The sequence below is a fragment of the Rhea pennata genome, chromosome 12 (assembly GCF_028389875.1).
Source record: "Rhea pennata isolate bPtePen1 chromosome 12, bPtePen1.pri, whole genome shotgun sequence".
Lineage (NCBI taxonomy): Eukaryota > Metazoa > Chordata > Aves > Rheiformes > Rheidae > Rhea > Rhea pennata.
In genome coordinates this window covers 20,766,741-20,788,926 of record NC_084674.1, presented here as the reverse complement: position 1 = coordinate 20,788,926, position 22,186 = coordinate 20,766,741, and the positions used below count along the sequence as shown (strand labels likewise).

The following is a 22,186-nucleotide window of genomic DNA, read 5'->3' as shown; positions in this document are numbered from 1 at the left end:
CCGCAGCGGGGCCGGCGACGTCACGAGCCGCAGCGGGTGACGTCACGGCGCGGCCTGCCGTCCCGGGTCCGCGGCGGGCAGGCCGGAGGCGCCGCCGAGGGGCCCGCGCTGCGCCGCGGCCGAGGCCGAGGCCGCCGCGAGGCTCCCGAGCGTGGGCTGGGGCGCGGCCGGGCGGCGCCCGCGGGAGCGGCGCCCCTCGGGGTCGCGGATCAGCCCGCAGGCCGCGCGGCGCCCCCGCGGCGCCGTCGGGGCTGGCGCTTCCCGATCCTGCAGGAGAACGCGGATTGCTCGCTCTGCTCTCCTTGGTTTCTCTTTCTCTTTGCAGCGAACTGCAGCTTTCTTCAGATCATAACTCCTTTACGCGTGTGCTGCTTTTGCTTCAGTATCTGTTCAGGCAGCTTGTGATAACTTCTTAAGGCAGAGAGAAAGCAGCAGTATGAGCAGGGTTCTCGGCTGTCCTCTCTCATCCCAGCTTCTCTGCGACAGTGATAGTGAAGAGAGCAGGACAGCTGAGTCTTGTTTGCAAAAAAGTACACAGAAAAGGGGCAGTCTAAGAGGAAAACGGTTGTTGTAAAGATAACTACTGTATCATTGTATTTCTGAGGTATTGGTTTAAGGTTGCTTTTTTGTTTCAGTACAGAGTCGTGTTTTGGTAAGCTGTTTACCAAACTGGGGATATTATGGAGAGATTTGATTTTTAATTCAGTAAGGGTACTCTTATTTGTATTCAGAAATATTCTTCTCGATCTAGGAATACTTGCATAATGCTTGGCTTTGTAGCCTAGCAATAAAGAAAGGTAGTTGCTGCTTTCAGCACAGGTTTTACTTGTTTTTGCTTAGCAAGAGACAATTTTCATAGTTGTTTTGGGTTTACTCCATCTCTTCTTGTTTTATTTAAAACCTCTTGCTGAGTCTAGTGGCTATTTCAATCATACATGATTATGGGGACTCGTGTTAAGGACTTCATATAAATAATCTAAAAAGAGCTTGATTCAGACTTTATTTGGTCTTAATGCTGTTCTTCAGTGAGTTTTTTGGGGGTAATTAAAGAAGGTGATTCAGACTTTATTTGGTCTTAATGCTGTTCTTCAGTAAGTTTTTTGGGGGTAATTAAATAGGCTTATGCTATTATTATCATTTTTAGTTTTAAGTAGCAATATATAACTAATATAGCTATAGTTTTACTTGCTCTTTTTTCCTCTAGCTGAAGTTGAGGAAAAGTGGAACTATAGATACTTGCACACAGTTTCTTTCTTTTAGAGGATAAGCAAGATGATGACTTTCCTTTTTTTCTATTCCAGGGAATTTGCTAAAGATAAATGACACTACAGGTGAACTGAATAACCAGATGGGTAAGTCTGAGCTTACAGGCTTAAAAAAAAGTCTTTGTGAAGGAAGGCTGTATATACGGTAGTGATAATTCATCTACTTCTGCTGTCTGTATGATGTGGCTTTTCAACTTTAGAAGCCATAGAAGTCTTTCAGAAAACTAAAAAAAACAACACTCTTAATTTTGTGTATGAGTGTTATTTAGAGGTTGTTTCTAATGAAAAGTAATGTTTTTAACTGGCTACTACTAAATAATGCTAATAGAATGTTTACAGATTGCAGTTTAATTCTCTGTTCCAGTGCTGTGTTATTAAAGCCCCCAGGACTCTCTAAAACAGCCTATTTATACAAGTGGTTGTTAGTTTCATAACTAGCAAATAACTTTTTTTTCTTTTTTAAAAAAGCTTTTCCCAGAGATTGTTTTAACTACCACTGCATATAGAACCATTTTCTGGCAGGGAGGTGGAAGTTGAATACTTTTATAGCTATTGCTTTCTTTGTTTTCTTTCTGTGGAATATTTGGCTTCAGCCTTAAGTGTGAGACTGAGGAGAATGTAAGAAATAAGGTGTGACTTTAATACTCCACAGCTATCACATTTTTTTTTCTTTGTTAAAACCAAACCTTTTGTGTTTCACTTGAGAATAGTGGATCCCGATGCCATACTATAGGCTAGTGAGCATTGATCTGTTAGCAGTGTTACAACATTAATTTTTCAGTCTCTTGCATGTTTTCAGCTGCTTCTCTCCAGCTAGCTCATAAAGCTTTTCTACTCTGTTCTTTGGTAAACTTTCTAGTTAGTCAAAGTTAGTCTGGTTAACTTTGCAGTTAGTCAAAAACAAATCTTGTAACATCTGTCCTAGCTTTAGTGGAACCTTGGCTATCTGACTGACTTCAGTAAAGAGTAAAGACAGTATATAATTTGGGAACTGTGTGTGTGTGTGTATTTATATGCATACACACAGCTTGGAAATGAGAAGCTGTTTAGCGTAATTAGTCATGAAGAAAGATAACTTATGTATGGGTTTGTACAGTTCTTATTGCTATTAATAGTATAAAAAGTTATATTTAGTCTGAACACCAGTAAGAATTCTGTAAGTTATTTCAATGCAATGGTATTGACATGCTTCTTTGTTTACGATTCTAATGAATCTTGAAGTAAATCAATGCTGTCTCACGTTTACTAGAAGGCTATCAAGATATTGGAGGTTTTGGAGACATGCTTATTGCTTTGCAGCGTAGATATGGTGTGGGAAATCCACATTTCCCTAATGAAAGGGAAGAGATGTGCATAACTTAGAGAAGTGTTTGAAATGAGTACCTTGTAGAATATGCAAAATAAATGTAGTCCCAGAGCTGGTCTTATAAAATTGTTTGTTGTGGTAGAATAACTTTCTGCTAATACTAATTTGTGTATTTGTGCCTAAAGTAAGGCAGGCTTGTGCTTGCTTGCTTCTTATTACCTTCTTGTAATTTAGCTAACAAGTCATGATCTTGTCTACTCATGTACTGATATATTCCAGCTGTACCAGGAGAGCCTTACTAATGAAGTCTCCAAATAGAGAAGTGCATTGTTGTGTTCCTGTTCTCAAAACACTAACTAAAATGAGAGTGAAGTAGTTGGATGACTGGTTATCCAACTAGTTGGTCATCTAGCAGAGATTAGCTTACTTTCTAATGTTTGAGTCACTGAAATTCAAACTGGACAGCAGTGAAAATGTGTTCTGGTTGACATCTTTGTTCCAGATCTGACCCTTGATTAGGTGAGGAAGTGGTTTAGGGCTAACAGCTGTGAGTGAGAGGAAAAGAAGCAAAGAAATCAGCTGTCTTTCTTGAAGAGGAGATAAAATCTGAGGGTTTTTTGCATTTGTTTTTCTTGTGGGATGAAAATCTCTTCTGTTAGGCTATAAAGTGGCATACAGAATTATATTATGGCATTTATGAACTTGAAATATGATGGTTAGATTTGTCAACAGCGATTTTAAAATGCTAAGCTGTGAAATGGGCTTGTCAAACTAGGTGGTAGTTTTGGACAGATCTGTAGCTTTGCCACTTGGGGCTCTCAGTCCTTCAGTCTGTCCTATTGCTTGCTATTACAGTAATATAGGTAGAGGAGAGGTGGAGCAAGAAGTCTTAATCATCTTAGTTGAGGCTTTTAAAAAGTGGCTGCATTAGGTATAGTCCAGGTTCACACAGAGTTTACCAAAAGTGCCCTCTCTCTCCAAGAAAGGAGTAATAGTACGTGAATTCTCTTGTCATACTGTTACAAATAGTTTTGTCAAATCAGATAGGAATTTGCTTGCTTAAGACATATTTTCCTCACATAGAATGAGCATGAAGAACCTTTAATTGCAAATATAAAGAAACTTTTACTTGATTGCTTCAACGTTATCAGATGGCAGAATCTAGCAAAAAATGAACCAGTGAATGTTACAAGCTGTTCTTCTGTACCCCTAGTTGTCCAGATAGATCTGTAATTTTAACTGTAGGCTAATGACTTCTAACCCATGGATTAAAGGAATGGGGTAGAGGAAACTTGCTGTAAATACCTGCTGTAAGTTCTAAACCTGTGTTAAGCTAATTGCCAGTAGCAACTAAAAGATTACTCCAGACCGATTTTTTTTCATAGCATTTCTTCTGACCAGTAAACAGTCTCTGGTAAACTCTCAAGCAGCAGTAAAAGTGGATCTATTTATATATATATATATATATTTATGGATGAGGCTTTCTTTTTCCTCCCCTTACCTGGTGAGATCCTGACCTTAGTGTTCTTGCAAACGGTAAACGGAGGGGTCATTTGTAAGCAAAGCTGTAAAGCTACCAAAAGTGCTCTTTGTATTCCAAAGATTAAACACAAACTAAGAGCGCTTTTGGTAAACTCTGTGTGAACCTGGACTATACCTAATGCAGCCACTTTTTAAAAGCCTTTTTGTAAAGAAGTCTGGCCTGCTAGGTAGCACACGTTTAAAGGATGCAGTGCGATGCTCTGAATGCGTGCCCAAGATGCACACCCTCTCGCTGCAAGAGACGTAGCGAACTTAACTGCGTAGTTAACGCAGTAAAGAGGCTTGGCTGTTGTTTGCAGACTGTCGGTTTAGTTAACTCTCGGACGCGCGAGGAGGGGTGTCGAGCCGTCCCGCGTTCCCGAGGAGGCGCCCAGGGTGGCTGCGTGTTGGAGGCTGAGAGCCCTGGATGGCGGGGGCGGGGCGGGGGCGGAGCTGCGGCGTTGTCAATGGCTCGCGCGGGAGCCCCGGCCCCGCCTCCCTCCCGCCCCTCGGCCAATCGCCTGGGAGGCCCCGCCCGCGCCGCCAACTAAACAAACAATGTGTCTCACGCTGCGGGGCGGCCCCCTCGCGAGCTACAGCCAATCGCCGCCGCCCGCGCCAGGCGCCGCCAATGGGGCCGCGGTGCCGGCGCGGGCGGGGCGGGGCGGGCGGCTGTGACGCAGGGCCGCGGCGCGCCGCCATTGGCTGCGGCGGCGGCGGGGGGGGACCATGAGGACGGAGGCGGCGGCGGCGTCAGGCGGCTCCTGCGCGCCGGCGGCGAGGAGCAGCTGCGGCGCTTCCGGGAGCGCCGGCAGGAGGCCCGCGCGGCCGCGGCCGAAGCCCCGGAGCGCAGGGGCGGCTGCAAGGGCGCGTGGAGGCTGGGCGGGTCCAGCCCTTCCGCGAGCTGCGCCGTGGTGACAGTTTCTAGCTAAAAATCGCTGTTCCCTGTACGATGATGTATATACTCCGATTTCAAGATGAACTTAGATGTTGATTTTTCACTCTATAGCCGTTAAAGTTGTAGTGGTACTGCCAAGTTCTGTGTGGCCAAGGGCTCCTGTATGAAGCAGTTCTTTAAACGGTATGTCACTTTCTGGATCGTGTACTGTAAATGCACTGTACAGTCGACTGATTGTTTTACACATTTGTATTTTTCAAAGAAGTTTTGGCTACTTGTAATAAAAAGCAAAACTGTAGCACCCTTTATGATGGATTTTAGTCAAGATGAACCCTTGCTCCAGAATTCCTCCGTTCACAGAGCAGTAACTCAAAAAGAAGTTGCGGGGAGGACAGATCTTAACATGCTGCAGTTACTAAATCTTCCCAGGGACTTGTCTGCACAGCCTCTTCTCAGGGTTGTTCAAGTTTGGCTGCAAGGCACAAATCACAAAATAACTCCTCCTCCTCCTCCTCTTCTAAAGCCTGCATTTATTTCAGAGCTGGATTGCATCATGTCCCAGCATTTTGAGGAAAAGAATTTTTTGTTACTGGAGCAGAACAATAAAAACTTTCTCAAACTTTTTCTGCTTTTGATTCATTTTTTCAAACTTTTTTACGTTGTGGTCAAAGCTTACACCAGGTTTTTCTAATCATCACAGACTGTATTCTTTAGAAAGGTGAAGTATTGAGCATTTGTCTTTATTTAAAATCAACACAGCATCCTTAGTTTCTGTAAAGCTTGTTAGCAACATGTCTGAATAGGAGGAACTGTGTGTGTGTGTTTTTTTTAATGTGTGATGTATCAAAATGAATAGAAACTAAAGAACTCTTCTGACATTTGACCTACTGTAAAAAATGCTTTGAGCTCATTGGAAAATTGAGGTTGTATTTATGACTTCAACTTAAAACCATGGAGGAAGCTAGAGGTAAACAATCCGAAGTCTCATCTATCTTGTGTCCCCCCCCCCCTTTTTCCTAGAAGATAGGAAAACATATTTTCCTTTCTCTTTTGTCACTGTCTCTAATACCTGCAGCAGCTGGATACACGTTTAATAAAAGTATCAAATTATCAGATACAGGAGCATTGATGTAATAATAAACTAGCAACATAGTTTTATGTGGAGAATCTTGGTGTTTATATTTTACTGAAAGAGTGAGTTAACAGGCATTGTGGATTCCTGTTTCAAGTTGGAAGCTGTGGATTTTCGTGAAGCTGTAGAAGATTGTATCGTGTCTACCATCCATGTTTTTAGCCATGTGGTACGTGATTGGAGTGGAACGCTTGATGGAAGAGAGCTTTGACTATTGTTAGTATGTCAGTAAAGATCTGACAACAGGGTCTACAACACGGTAAAGCATATAGTGAAGGGGCAAGTCTGGCAAACTAGAAATGGTGGAACTCTGGTTAACGTGACTAGTTAACTTTTGTGCGTGTGTGTTAGGCAAAGCTATGACTTATTATGTGCTGTTTGGTTAGTTCTTTCAGAGGCTGTCTAGAAATACTTGTTTAATCAGAACAAAATGGATAGTGCTAGAATTTTTAGTAATCAAAACTTTGTAGAATTGGTTCTGTGTTTTTATTCTAGCATTCCAAAAAGGCTTTTTAGGTTTATTTTAACTAAGGTCTTGTAAGATAACGGCAAGTTAACTTTTTATTACACAAAAGTGAAAGCCAGTTCTGAAGGATACGATAGTTATTTCTGCATTCTGATTTTAAAATTAAAAAAATATATTTATAAAGTTTTGTTTTCTTGGGAAGATTGTAATACCCACATTTTCTCTGACAGAATTACCTACATTGAATGTTTGATTCCTTAATACTGCTGTGAAATACTAAGTTCTAAATCTGCAAAGGGAGGTGCCCTTTTTGGTTGAATTTTATCTGAAGGATGATTACTCTTACTGCATATTGTATTAACGTACTCTGTCTGAAAGGACATAGTAGGAGGTTTTTAGTTTAGCTATGGATTCTACATAGCAGTAAACTTCTAAAGAAGTTAAAGTTGAGTTAAGACACTGAGTATGGTTTCCATACACTGGATGCGGTTTGACATATGGGCAAGAAGTAGGATACGGCAGATCTTTCTAACATTCTTTTCTTGCCTGCTGTCTATTCTGTGAGTAGAGAAGAGCCCGGGTGAATCCAGTCATGGTGTATTCTGTTTGCCTCTTATTTGTTAATCCCACTTTATTCAATAGGATATTTCATACTTTATATGCTATCTTGTCTCTTTGCAAGGGTGATACTAGTTAATCGTTAAGAGTGACGTTTTTGTCCTTTCAAGTTCATTTTCATACACTTAAGCTACAAGCAGTGAGCTCAGCTTCTACAGACTGGTGGAAGAGGCTGCAAGTAAAAACACTGAACTGTGCCTGGGCATTCAAGATTACTTTCTATTGCTTTAAAAAATGTAAAGGACCTACTGGCAGTACACAGGCATTTCTGGCAGAATAAAATGCTTAATAGCATACTAGGGAGGCTGTTACTTGGAGGAAGTATGTAAAAAAAAAAAAATAATAATAATGATAAGTTTCTATATTCCATAAAGGTGACGAGAGTTTGGATAGTTTCTTCTAATGGCGGGATGCAAAAATGATTGCATTTAAAATGATACTGTGCACTTCTGATCAGTCATGGTTATTTAGAAAAGAATGGTTAGGGTTCTGTAGGAAGACTTGCTGCATGCCAGCCTTGTTGAAGCAGTAAAAATATATTGAGGAAAGGTATATTTGTTTATACTCATGCCTGTTTATATGAGGAAGAATTAACTGTTGGATAAGTAGAGCTGCAGGAAGAAACATTTATAGAGAAGAAAGCATATGCTAGTCTGTTTCTCCAAAAAATCACCTTGGTGTGAAGATAGCTAAAGAGCCTTTTGTCTTTGTTGTGAGCTGTAAAATCCAAATGGTCTCAGCAGCTTGTGTAGCCTGACCGCTCGTGTACTGCAGTTCCTGTATTCCTCCTCCTCCTCGCCTGCTCCAATTCACATTGCTTGCAGTTAACAAGTGTTTTACAGAGAGATCAGTTTTGATTTGAAAGCTTCAAGAGGCAGGAGTACTGTCTGCGCTTGCAGTGCTTGTTCCAGCTGTCTGTTACTTCCAGCGTTAGATAAGTTCAAATGGGAAATAAGGCATATTTTGAAAGTTTGCGTCTAGGTATTGAAATCCTTATTCATTTATCTGCAAGATGAAAGAGCCTTTCAGTATGGCCTCTTCTGTACTTTATACTGTAAAGCCTGTTCAGCCTGTTTTTTTTTTATCTCAAGAATTGAAAAAATTGAGCATTTCAGGTTTCAGCATAAACTGTTTTCTTTTAACTGGTCACTGGGGTCTAAAGAGTATTGGGGAAGAAGGCATCTCAAGGGTGTGAGGGACCCCTCCTTTTCCAGCTTCTATGTTTAATCCTCATCCGTACTGGTAGTGGCTGAAACCTGCCCCTGCCTCTTAGCTGTTTAGAGAGAGTTTGTGAAACGAGCTGGTGGTTTTGCAGGAGCGTGTGTCTGCGTTGTTTTGCTGCACCTTAGCGCTAGCTTCTTTTCCTCATTCCCCACCAGAGAAAAGGGTGTGTGTGTGGGGGACTCTTCTGTTTACAGATATTAGCACATTTATTGGCTTTGTCATTGCAATGATGTCTGGCTTTGTGAGATTCCTGCAGCTAGAGCTGCTGCATATTCCGTCTATCTACCCACATACGGGTGAAAAAAAAATCAGGTTTTTGAGTTGGTACTTTTTATGATCGCCATGTTTGCTTTTATGATTTATGTTTTTTCTCATGGCATCAGACTTGCTGTTGATAAGTTTTTATGCTGTAAGAGTGATAGGCCCACCTGTTTTCACTGTCTTCTTGCTGGTGACTGAATTTATTCCAGTAATAACAACTGAATATGTCTTGCAGTATAAAGCTATGTACAATTTTCATTGAGAAGTAAATTGCCAGTTCACCTTGTAAGTTTGGTATTTTCTGAGAGAAGCAATATATTTTAATTAAAATGGAATTTCCTGAAAGAATCCTTCATTTGGTTGGTGGAGTAACTTCACACTTCTGTGAAATTCAGCTGCCTCTCATGTTTGCAGACCCTATGACTGAATAAGTTTCTATTAAAAAATAGTATCAGGAAACATTGAGAATGCAAGTTACGTGGGGATTTGTGATAAACTTGGTCTTATCACTAGACTAAATTACTGACAGTAATCTGACCCCCAGATTACTGACAGTAATTTTCGCACAACCTCGTTAGCAGGAAAAGCTCTGTCGTGTCAGTTGTTCTCCACAGAGGTTGTTTAAAAAGAAAAAAAAATGTAAGAGAAAAGACTATTCAGTTAAATTAAATAGCAAGCCAGTCCTGAGTCACAGAGCTTCTAAAAGATATCCTGATTAAAGTAATTTTGACATGCTTTGGTAGGAAGAAGAAAAGTTACATCACGAAATGGTTCGATAATTTTTCAAACAAACTGTTCACACTAAATAAATATATGGCTTAGAAAAATAAACTTGTAATTCTGGAGGTATGTCCAGTGTGCAAGTTCATCTATGAAAGAGAACAAGTCTTTTCTGAAAGAAAAAAGATTTTATATAAATGCTTTATATAAAGACGGTCCTGCAAACTGTCCTTATGTTACTCATCTTTACTCACTGAACTCACACTAATGATTTTGGCCTTAGACTACTGATGTGAAGTGTTACTCCATGTATCCATTTGCAGGGTTGTCTACTGCCTGAAGGAAGAATGAGTAAGCAAACAAGAAAACAGAAGAGAGAGGTTGATTTTTACCAGAAAATACTACTTAAACTACTGTCTGAAGACTTAGCCCAATAATTCCACTAGTTCCGGGTAGTTAGAGGATGCTGCGCCAAAGCAAGTTCATTGTATCCACAAGCAAGTAAACTTATTTCAGTTTGCTCTGTATGCTAGTTTGGAAGCCACTTGCTTCCACTGGGGCTTTAAGGGTGGAATGAACTGGCCCATTATTTAGTAATATATACATATATTGACCAATATTTACAATTAACTTACATTATTTGCAAGAGTTAAGCTTTGTTTTGCATGCTTCATATGGATAAGGAAAGTACTAGTCATTGCTCCTAGTACACATCATCTTTCATGCAAATCTATTTTAATAAACTGTAATTATTAAATGAATATTTGATGGCACTTTGTACAGTAGTCCCTTACCTGTTAGTTATATAGCGTCATAAGCATTAAAGCAGTGTTACTTGTTTTCTTTTTTCCTGTTGCAAATGTGCAGCTTGAGGGTTAGATTTGCATAAAGGCACGAGTAGGAGTAACGAGACAGAACATAAGCTGTAGTGATTTACACTTTCTGTCACTTCAGAGTTGGTTATGCCAAGAGCAGGCTCCTTAGCCTTTCCTTCTCTTTGCAAACTGGGGTCACTGTGTGTTGCCAGGAAAACAATGTATTCCACAGGTTACAGAAGTATAAAAGAACAGAGTTGTTGTGTCATGTGTTATGAGATAACCTCTCATTTAGTGTTCAAAATAACGTATCACTTATCTAGAGCCCTTCTTCTGAAAAATATGGTATTGTTTTTCTGGATACACGAAAGCTTATCTAATGCATGTCTCACCTGAGCGTGTGTGGAAGGCTGCTTAGCTGAGGTGAGGGTTTTGACAAATGGTTTTGCTAGTGTTTGGCGGGGGAAGAGGTACAGATATGCTGGGACAGGGTCATCTGGCACTTCTGTCCTAGCATGCTGAGACACTGGAATGGGCAGATCCTGGACTGGAAGGCATGGTGTATTTTGATGCGGATTGTGAGCTTTTTTTCATGCGTCTGAAGTATGCATGGTAAGATCTCGATCAGGAGAGTAATTAATTAAATACATGCTTGAATTTAGCAGCAGTGCTGAATGTTTAATTTGGGCATAGGTGTGTTGCTGGATAGGAGTTTGGCTAAACAAAAAACATTCAGAATCGTGAGCTGCATTATTTATGGAACACTGAATTATATCATTAGTCTTTTTGCTAAATTATGTTTGACTGATGTCTCTGACAGTCCTCAGATTTTTTTTTTTAATGATTCCGTGCCATGCACTTTAAGTAAGAGAAAATTCATGATAATTACTCTCATGTTTAATATTTGAATTTGAGTTGCCTTTTGGATCAAGCCTACATGCGTAGAGCAGTTTTAGCCTCTGTACTGCTTAACTGAGTCCTGTGTGTTTGCTTCATGGACCTTTTAATTTCTAAACTATTGATTTAAGATTTAATTGAAATTGAAACCTTAGCTATTCTGAGTCATTTCACCAGAAAAGAACAATGAAACAGTTTGTGTTAAGCTCTGTCGCAGTTGTATTTGTATTGTGCTATCATAACAGTATATTCAGGAAAAGCTGGGTGTATTCTCTAAAATAAACATTTTTTTTTCTCCTGCAGGCCTATGGCATTGGTTCTTTTTCTAAATGCAGTCTGAAACAGTGGTAATTCTCTTTGTGGAATAAAAACTGAAATGAAAAGGTCTGAGAACAGATCTTCCCTGAAGATAAGGGGCTTCTTTTTAGCTGTGATCCAGAGTAGACTGTATATCTATTTAAGTTTGAGTAGAAATCCTAAGAAAAGCACAAGTCCATAAGACATCCTCTTGTTGCTCTCTGTTCAACCTGTCTTCCTTTCTGTGGTTTCTCTGCCCCTTAATTCAAATGATCTTTTTCTCATGAAATTTGCTAAGCTTTTGTATCAGTGTGAAATGGTTAGTGCTGGTTTATTGGAAGGCACTGTGTTTCAACAAGTAAAGTAAAAATTAGGATTGTAAGGAGCACTGAATTGAGAGAGCTTCATCCACAGCTCTTTCTGAGGCATTTTTTCTATCCTATTACAGCGCTCTCATTTTCTTACCGCATTGCAGTATGTAACACTACACCTCAATGTACCTTTTGTATTCTTAACTGCAAGTAGTTTTTTAAATGAACTGGAAGGTACTTTTACAAAGAGAATTATATCCCTTCTGTTATCACTTTGCAAGGATCCATAATTTAGAAATGAGATCTGGTATCAACTTGGTTAGCTAAGCAGAGCCTTCAGTAGGCAGAAGCAATTGTGTTTTTGAAAGTTGTTGTCCACTAACTTACAGGATCATATACATTTACTCCTATTTTTTTCATGTCTTCTGCTAATACATCTTAGAATATTTGCATTTTTGACTGTAGTTTTTTTTTTTTCCCTTAATGATTACTTCAGTGGTTCCGAAGATTTATTTAATTCAAGATTTTGAGGGGGAGGGTAGCAGTTCTGGGTTATTGTTTTTCTTGGAACGTATTTCCTCATGTGGTTCATTGACCATAAACTAATTATTTAACGTGTGGCTGGGATGAACTGCATCTCGTTTCTACTGCTTCAGACACCTAGCTAAGTAAATTAAAGCTGGAATCCCATTTTCAGCAACAGAATCCAAGTCTTATGCTTATATCTACAGCTGTTCTTACACATAGCTAAAACTTCCAGTGAATTTGTAGCCCTAAAATATATTATTTGGCCTTTTTCTCTGTCCAAAAAATGGAGGAGCTCCTCCAGTGGAGGAGCTGAAAAACATACATGCCAAATCTAAAGGTGGTTTCCTGTTTTATAGGAAGACAAGGTAGAGTTCACTTTTAATGATAAAACAAACTAGCAAACCTTTCTTCCTTGTAATTAACAGACTTAAGGACTTTTTTTTCCTTCATGCTTTGTTATGGAACTGTTGTAAGCATCTTTGCGTATACTTTTTGGAACGGAAACAATAATATTTTATGTATTTTTTTACATGATATGGTTGGTATCTTTTACTTCTCAGTATATATATAAAAAAACCAATATGTTAATATTCTTTCACATTATTCCATAAATTCCTCATTCTATAACAGGGTTCCTATGTATTTGTTTTCATGTGAATGACTCATCATTAATACTTTTCTTTCTTATTTTCCAGTACTTTAGAAGTCACATTTGAAATGACTGCCTTAGGAGATCATCAGCAGAAGAGTGATTGCTTTTGGTAAAGGTAATCTTTGTTAGAACTAAAGATTTTAGTCCTGCATTTCTGCTAAAATCAAAATACTTGTGAAATCAAATGGATGTTTTGTCAGTAATGCAAGCATGGGCCTGAAAATCTGATAGCAGGAGGGGGTAATTAACATTATATCACGCATCATGATGTGAAGGAGCAGTATTATACTCATAAAAGTTTGCTGTCATTTCACGTTTTTCCTAATGCATAAATGCACATGGCTGCCTTGTAAAGAACTTGTGAATATCTTCAGCATCTTATGAAGTTTGTATATAAACACAAAAAGTATATTTTGAGTGAGTTTAAAGATGTGGTTATTATAGGAATGGTAGTTAAGTCACTTTTTCTATCAATATTTTTTCAAATAATTTCTAAGAACTTCTTGTTTTGAAAACGTATCTATTTCTCGTTCTGTAATGCAGATTGGAGAAAACATTAAAAACATAGGCAGGAAACGCCTAAACATTTGGAGTAGGGAATCATCCCTTCTCTTTATCTCTGGGTGCTTGGCTAGAGAAAGAATGGATGTTTATTGCATCAAAGTGTATTTAAATTAGACATCCGGTAAGGATAGCTAGGTACTAGAATGTATTTCCTAGAATTTGCATCAGTAAATATTTTTAGGAGCAGATTAGACAAATACCTCTCAGGAAGGATGGAAGTAGTGTAGTGGTTATTGCATCTGCTTTATATGCTGAAGGTCCTGGGTTCAAGCCCCAGTGGAACCAACATGAGGAAATCTTTGGGAGGTTGGACTAGATGACCTCCAGAGGTCCCTTCCAACCTTACTGATTCTGTGATATACGAACTGAAGTTCAGCATCCCAGACGCTTCTGGGAAGTGATTGTAGTGGGGACAGAGAAATGGACTTGTCTCCTTTCTATTTTCTCTGCTTTCTTTTGCAGATTTAGGTGTTTGTGCATAATTCTGCTTCCTGTTGAAATATCTGAGTTTGATTTGGTGCGCTCAGAAAGGAAAGGACACAGCAATGCCTCTTTCTTGAGAGGGTGCGTGCGTGCAGTTTTATATGGATCTCAGATGATAACCTAGACAATACTGCAGCCATGTAAAACAAATTAGCTTTCACTCGAAGTAAAATACTATTTTGTCCGTTTGGTTTGAAGAGCACCAGACTTGGATGACTGCACTTACATGTAGTGGATACCTCACAGGGGAACTAAATAGATGTACGGACAGAGCAAAGGGATATGAAAGGTTTGTTTCATCCTAACCAGAAGAGAAAGGAAGGATGGCAATAAAGAGCAGAGGAGTGTTATGTCTCTATATGGGGTCTTAGCTTTTAGCAATTAACTAGCCTGTTTTCCACAACTAATTGTTGCCTTGCATAGGAAACTGTCCTTCCTGTCAACAGTATTTGAACAGAAGTTAGTAAATCAAAGGGCAGTAAAATTAATAGCGAGTGGTTTAAGTGCTGTGCTGTGGTAGGCTTTGTCCCTACAGCTACAGCCTAACAACTGTGAAAAAAGCAAGCTCTATTTTCTTTTGGAGTTGGGAATAACTGCCATTTAAATTGCTTTCACAAAAAGTGATTCATTCATCAGTGGTGTACCATTAGGATAAATTGGATGAGTTCATTCTGCCAAAGCTATGTTTTACTGATAGAAAAGTCACTTAAAATGGGGAAGACAGATGGATAGTCTCTTTCTTTGGCTTCCAAGGCATGTTTATTAGGGCATTTTCTGTATAAGTCCTGAGAAATACCTGTTTTGTTATTAGTAACTTATGTGGTAACATTTAAGCATGATTTTGGAAACCTCCTTCAATTTTATTTCCACAGCTTATATTTCAGTATTTTGATAAGTTATTACATAATGAATTATGTAGAAAATACTTTGTCCAATAATGTATGGCAACAGTCACAGAGGAAAGGATGGAAGTCTTCACAGAATTCAGTTTTTGTTATTTTTTTCTTTAAACAAACTATTATTTTGATATGCACATAAGTAAATAAATGCCAGTGAATAAATTATAGTAGATGCCATGAACAACATGCATTCACAATCCTCCCCTTCCCCAAAGTCACACTGCACTGCCCTTCTCAAGTACAACACACCAAGCAGAATATTCCAACAGAAAGGAGAATAATTATATCTCACTAGTTATTAGGTAAGGCATCTTTGGTTATGGAATGAAGTATCACTTTTGAAATCCTGTGTTAGTATGATAAAATTACTGATTTTTGTTATTTATTCCTTCATTTTTTTTCCCTTTTTTTGCAGTCTGCTCTTTGCTCTGTCATTGTTTTCAGTGATCTGTCATCTCGGTGAAATTATGGTGTATAAGCAGAATTACTTGATATCTAACTGAAGCTTGATGTTGCCGATCTTGCAAATTATCTCCTAGAGAAAGAGCCAAATGTGGCAAAATGATATGTGTAGGCAGAAAGAAAAGAACTTGGAGGTAGTGAGAATAAAATTGACCAGGAAATTATGATTCCTAACAGAATTTGAATGTGCCCTTGGGAAATCTTTGTGAACTGGAAAGAATACATGGCAAGACTAAAAGCTTAGAGGGTAAGGTGTGCATGTAAGTTAGTCCTTTTACTTTGCCTGATCCTTATACAAAGTGAATGAGCCCTATACAAAGATCTTCTAACAAATCATTTTTACACCTCTTGGAGATCTTGAGTTGTTCAGGAAGGATATTATGTGCGCCAGTCCTATAACTATACAGGGTACCAAAAAGTGTACAAAACACACAAAATGGTTTCGTTGTCCATGTTTTGTCTATGCACTCCCAAATTGTGATTTAGTTGAGCTAATGATGAGTATAAAGGTGCCTTCATCATGTTTGTAGATACTGCAGCAAAATGTTGTTGAAAGTAGGATATGAGTCTAACTAGGAAATTTACGATTCCTTGTTTGTCGTAATTTTCCCTTTATATGTAAACAAATGAGCACACATTCTCTTACTGTTCTTGTGCATTGCAAATGCTCTTTGGCACTCTGCGTCCAGGCTCTTGCATCTCGTTATAGGCTTTGGAACAGAAGTGCTTGGCTTGCAGAACTGCGAAGTAAATGCAGAACCTTCTGCTTTGAATGGGAACTGGAACAGATCAGTCTGTAGAAAACCTGATCAGTCCTGTTTAAAGTGGGTATGGAATTATGAAGCCAGGCTAATTTAAGTAACTTCCTCCACTGACTTCCATTCTTAAAAATACTTTCTGTGATCACAGTAATAAAATAATGACAGAGTCATTAAAGCTTTAACTTTGGCAAAACCAAATGCAAATATGAAATGAACGATGAGTCATATCACCTGGCCTTGGTGAGTGTGAGCACCCCGTGCCCAGGACGGACACGTAACGGTGACAGAGGTTATATCCGCTTGCTTGGAAGCACCGGCAGGGCACGGCGTGCAGGAGGAGGCAGAGTGGGCTCAGCTGTCTGTATGCCTGTGCCAGATCCTGACCGTGCCTTGCTGACTCAGTCTTCGGTGCCTGCGCCGTGCCGTTGCTCCCGACTCGCCTGGCGATCGCTGCCGTGGGGCCGAGCCTGGTTACGGCGCGAGGCCCGCTCCAGGGTCACCAGGGCCGTGCGTACGCAGTTTATCTGTAAGATGCGATAAGGAGAAGGGAACGTTTTAGCAGTGTATTACCAGCGTTTTTTTTAAATAATGTAAGAACACTGAGACTGCAAAGTCAGGCACTCCGAAATTAGCAAGTGTCAGCATTGACGTTGCCTGTCTATTTTAGCAGAAGTTTAGATTTTAATCTCATGGAGATCAAAAAGCAGCAAAAAACAATCCTTAACTTCAGGGTCACCTGTTATCTCATACAATTTCCCAGTAAACTTCCCATGATTTTTTTTTCAACACAGTGATATACTAATACTGCTTAATAAAGCAGCATAAGTTTTAAAGTAATAAAATAACATTTTTCAATTGTCATATTTTCCAGAATTTTTTGAAATTAAGCTTTTTCCACAAAAAAATTAAAAAGAAACTCCATCAAAAACTTCAGTCTGATGTAAATAGTACTATGGAGTATCTGATTAGGAACATCTGTAATTTTACTAAAACTTTATAAAGCTTAAAGCAGAACGAAATGGTAATCTTACCTTTAGGTATGTCTGTCTTTAATAATGAACTGGAGATTAAAAAAAAAGATTCAGAGCTTCTTCCTTTAATTATCTAAGAAGCTCTCCAATTATGAGTGTGTGTGTGTGCAACTTTTTGCTGCTGCTACATAGCATAATGCAATATATATATTTTTTTTAAAAAAAAAGAGGGTAGAGAGGTCTTGTTGATTTTCTTTTAGGAGCTATGGGGGATGAAAGTAACATAAAAGCAACCAGGGAGCATTGAACAATGAAGACATCACTGTATCTCCTCAAACCAGTAGGTGAGGCTGTTTCTCTTGACATCTGTTTTGCAGTGCTCTAAAACACTGTAACCTGTAACTCTGTATGTGCAGTAAACAGAATATTTTATTCTTAAGTTTGGTCTATACAGAAGAGCAATTAGCAGTTTTTGATTATTGCCCGTGCTGCTCTTTTTCAGATGCATCCATAGGTAATGTAAGTTAAGCAGTTAAGCAAAAGGCATTCCACTTCCTTTTTTTTGTTTTTTGTTTTTTGTTTTTTTTTGCAATACAGTACCAAGTAACAAAATGGAAATACAGTAGTCCACTTTGTTAATCAAAAACATATCCACCTTGTGTTAAGTAGTTCTGAGATTTATCGGTCTGGCTCTTTCTCACTTGCTCTCTCTTCCTCTGTGGAATTGACAGATTTGCTTTGTAAAACATACTGATCCTGGATCCTCAAGAACCAAATCAGTTTTAAAAAATTGTTTGCCTCTGTTACTTTTCCTTCTTTTGTCTGGTTATCTCCTCTTTCCAAGTACTTGTTTCTAGCTAGAAGATAAATATTATCAGTTAAATGATTTTTTTGTTCTGTCTGCAGTTTCTGTTTTGTGTGGGGTAGCAGGATCACTCTAGCTGATTTTACAAGACATTTCTAGTAACTACAATTTTTTTTCCACTGATCTTGCTATTTTAATTGTAATGAAATGCCTAGCTCCAGATCTGGTTTTGTAAATATCTTTTGTGTGCACTCTAACTTAATGTCACAGATTCATAATTAAAATTGGTTTTAAAACAACTATAAAGTAGAGTGTCAAGGCGTATTTTTGAAATTTGAACACACGGCCACATTGATCTGTGGCTTCCAAAATGCCAAGGCTTGTAATGAGAAAGGGTCTCACTGGCCTCTTTCTGGACTAAGTAGTATACTATTCAACCTAGAATTTGTCTGCAGTGTAATTTTAATTCCTCAAAGGGCTTGGCTTTAGAGAGATTCAGAGTATCTCTAAATTTTTAGTTGTGTCTAATTTCCTGCCTCTGTTAGGAATAGTTCTTGTCCGAACAGTTCTTTTCTTCTCTCTTTTTTTTTTTTTTTTTGAAAATCTGCTGCAAAGGTGGTGTGGGACGTAAACTCATTAGACTCATGTATATGCTCTTGTTCCAGCTGAAATACTTTCTTAAATTTTCATTGCAGAGGACGTTATTGTTTTGCACTTGGCTTTAGCAAACATTTTTATCCGAAAGCTTTCAAATTTGTTAAATACCAATTGATTGCCCCTTAATTGAGAGAACTGTAGTTTGCTACTTTGGAAATAGCTGTCTTCAAACAGTAAGGCACAGTCTGGTAGTATCCTATGGGGTATCACTCGTGTTCTGATAACATAGATCATTTCAACTCTCTTAATATACATAGATCCATCAGTAAAGTGATGGCAGAGATGTAATGCTCTGTGTGGAGGAGGGAGGGACAACGTTTCACTGACACGCTCCTTCCTGATTTTCAGAGCACACCAGAAATACCTGCCTGCGGTGCGCTCCTTCCTCTCCCTTTGAAGGGTTCCCCACACGCTCTGCATGTAAGAAAGTTCTGCGGCGTTGCGAAAAGTAGAGTTTGGTAATTGCCTTAACCTGGTACGAAACCGAGCAAGTGACAAAATGCCGCACTCCTCACCAGGGCTGACTGTGTTCCCATTCCTCCTCTAATGATAGCTCGAGGACTCGAGTGACCCTGCAGTGACTCGTGCTGGTTTGCTGATTCAACTAAAAAATAATCATATCCAAAAAATAATAGATTTTATCAATCAGATGAGTAAACTGCTCGAACTGGCCACGTGAGAGTAAATGTGCTGAAGATGATGCAAGAGAGAGGACAGGAATATATGGCCAGGTCTGAAAAGAACGGGATTGCCCTTTTGAGATAGCCTTGTATTGTGTTAGTGTCTGGGCCTGTGAAACTGTGTTATACCCAAGTTTACATATGGGAGATGAGAAATAATCTGAGGTTAAAGTTTGGAGAAAATGTCTCTTGAAATTATGGTTTCTGTTTATTGTTTTTCAATCATGATGGTTCCAGCAAACTAGGTTCTTGAAGGGAGTTTTTGAAAAAAATACACTCAGTTTATGTGCTGCTGTTAGAATCCGGAGATCACTTCAGAGTTGTTAGCACTACAGTAAGTAAAATAGGGTGTCTGTGAACTGAAGGAATTATGTTTTTAAAAAATATTATTATATCTGTGTCAGGGAACGTAAATCAGGATTTATCAATAATTTTGCATAAGAGTCCTTCTGCATAATCTCCTGATATTGTTACACAGTCTGGTGGTTCTGTTTATAAACTGAAATGTAATGTGTGATCACTCTATGTCAATCTGCAATTTGTCTTCTGGAGACCTTGTACTCAGTGAAGCAGTGGTTTTAACTGAGAAGCTTTCAAGGTTTTTCTCAGAGGTGCATTGACAAACAATGGCAGTTAAGCTAAAAGAAACAGTTTAATATATGTATTCTCCTTCCTGTTTGAAGGTGGTCACAGTGGGCTTGTGTCAGAAAGAGAAATTTGTTTTAAGATGTCCTCTGCTTTAACCATTAACAGGTCAAAGGACCAAACATGAGATTAGGTATGTTTGTGATAACAGACAATAGGGTATTTTCCCAAGGGCAGACATAATGTTGCAAGAGGGGGCGTTTGATCCTGAGCCAGTAGTACAACATTAACAGCAAAGCATCTGCGATATGAAACGCTGCTCTATCCCCAGCGCAGCAAAAGTAGTACTTCAGTGACTTCTGTCCAGGCTATTGAGTCTGCTCTGGTCATTTGCTGTCAGCTCTTTCTGTAAAAAGATACATACATGTATTTTTTCCCTCCATCACTGATATGTCACTTAAGGCTTTTAGGTCTTGACTTGTATTATCTCTGCATCTTCTCCTTCCTTGCCTTGATTAAGTGCTGTAAGAACAGACTTTCAGGAGTTGCTTATGGTGGTTGTGGGTCTCTTTTCATTCTGATTTCATGCCCTATCAAAGCTACTAGGATTTCAGCACAAAGTTCTGCTTTTCAGGCCTCCTAATTAGATCTTCTTTTCCACACTTTTTCCCTTACTGTTCCCAAAAATTCAACTCAGTGTTTTATTTTCTGGCATAATTAGTTGTATTTTTCCCCTCAGTAAATGTTCAGGATTCCTGACCGTAGGAAGCAGTAGCTTATGATCTTGTCTATGTATAAAATACTGTCTGTCTTGGCAGTTTTTTGGAGCTACGCATACTGTACAGATTAGAAGTTATGTATGTTTGATTCAATAACTTTATTTCCTCCCTCAGACTATATAGCAATAAAACCTTTATAATTAAAAGGACTATTCACATCTGTAGTTATTGATGGCTAGGTAAGTTTATGCAAGCTCTTGTCATTTAACAATATATGTGGCTTCAGCTTCACTGACCTTAAGTCACTTACAGTCCTATTCTTTGGACTGTATTTTTGTTTCTTTGATAGCATGCATGTAATCAGCATATTCTAAAAGTTGGTGGTGACCAATTAAATTTTTCATATCTTGAGAATTTTTCATATCTTGAGAATTTTTCAGTGACCATTAAAGCTTTTAACATTGTAATTCTATGGATAGGCTTACTTGCCTTAAACCAGTATTTATGGAATATGGGGAAGAGATTTCATTTTTATTAATGTTCTGATTTTCTGCTTGTAAAAATGTAAGTTGCTCTAACCGATTGACTTTCTTAGCATTCCTAAAATATTTAAGTGCCACATATGCTTTCTATAAAGCTACCAAACTATATATACACTCCTGTCACAGTCTCATCCTTTTTTCTTTGGTGGTCAGTGTTGCTCAGTTAGTCTGAGAAGGTGATAGTTTGAGGATGAGGTTTTCTGAATTTCTAGCAAGTGTATGAAAGAACGCAAGTAAACTGGAAAGACTGTGAGGAAGAATTGAGGCATGGAGCAGTGGTATCATTTTGAAGTGTGAGTTATGTAAGTTTACGCCATTGTTGTTGGTTTGACTGTAATAAAAGTATAAAACTGTCAGATAATCTTTTCTCACTGATGATATGTTTTGAAAACTCAAAAATGGTACAGTAGATTTACAACTAATAACGGCATTTTTCAGCACAACTTCATTTTAGTATCTTCATGTCCGTTCAATATTCTTGGACTCACTGGCTTGAATTTGTGATTTTTGAAACAAAAATTTCTGCAGGGGAGATATTTATAGGTCTTGACACTTGGCTCTTTTTGTCACGTTTACTCTTAATAAAGAGTAAATTATTCTTGGTTTTACAGAATCCTTTCATTATGGGAAACTGAAAATATATCACAGAAATCCTCCTTGTGAACTTACAAGACACATTTGCATTATTTTCACTCACTTTTATTGAGTCTCAAGTGATGTTATTTTTTTTTTCTCAGATCTGGATTTCATAAACTTTTTTAGCTGTTAGGATATTAACAGGAAACACTTGCCTGAGTTTTTGCCTCAGAGTAAATAAGATAAGTGAATGTTTTAGCCATGTCATTCTTATTCCTTGGTAAAATGACTAGTTACAAAAGATCGTGCATCTCAGAGCCCAGTGTTGATAGTTCCTGGGGGGCATGGCTGGGAAAAGGACATAGAGGTTTAGAGTTGAAGCTCACTGAAATTACAAAAGAAATTACTTACGTTTCAGTGGCTTTGGCTCAGTAAAGATCTGCATACCAGAAGGCACCCAGGAGTGCTGAGATGAATAAACTGAAGATGTGAGGTATGTGCCATAGCTTAAATCCCATTAAACACTGTTATGGATGTTCTAGTGCAGGTGTAAAATGAGTTAGGAAATTAG

The 22,186-nt window shown here is 38.7% G+C and overlaps 1 protein-coding gene across 10 annotated transcripts in view; it reads left to right on the top strand.

The window, feature by feature from the left end:
• IPPK (inositol-pentakisphosphate 2-kinase) overlaps window positions 1–22,186 on the top strand; it is a 62,945-nt gene that overhangs the window by 218 nt on the left and 40,541 nt on the right. For 3 of the 10 annotated variants that reach the window (XM_062585225.1, XM_062585226.1, XM_062585223.1), the window contains exons 2-4: window positions 1,302–1,352; window positions 12,955–13,026; window positions 22,034–22,108. The gene's annotated coding sequence lies outside the window, so the exon portion shown is untranslated. Of the gene's footprint in view, window positions 1–235; window positions 1,353–12,954; window positions 13,027–13,937; window positions 14,040–17,050; window positions 17,396–22,033; window positions 22,109–22,186 lie in introns of those variants that run through there. The other 7 variants (XM_062585227.1, XM_062585224.1, XM_062585222.1 and 4 more) reach the window with 7 other exon arrangements.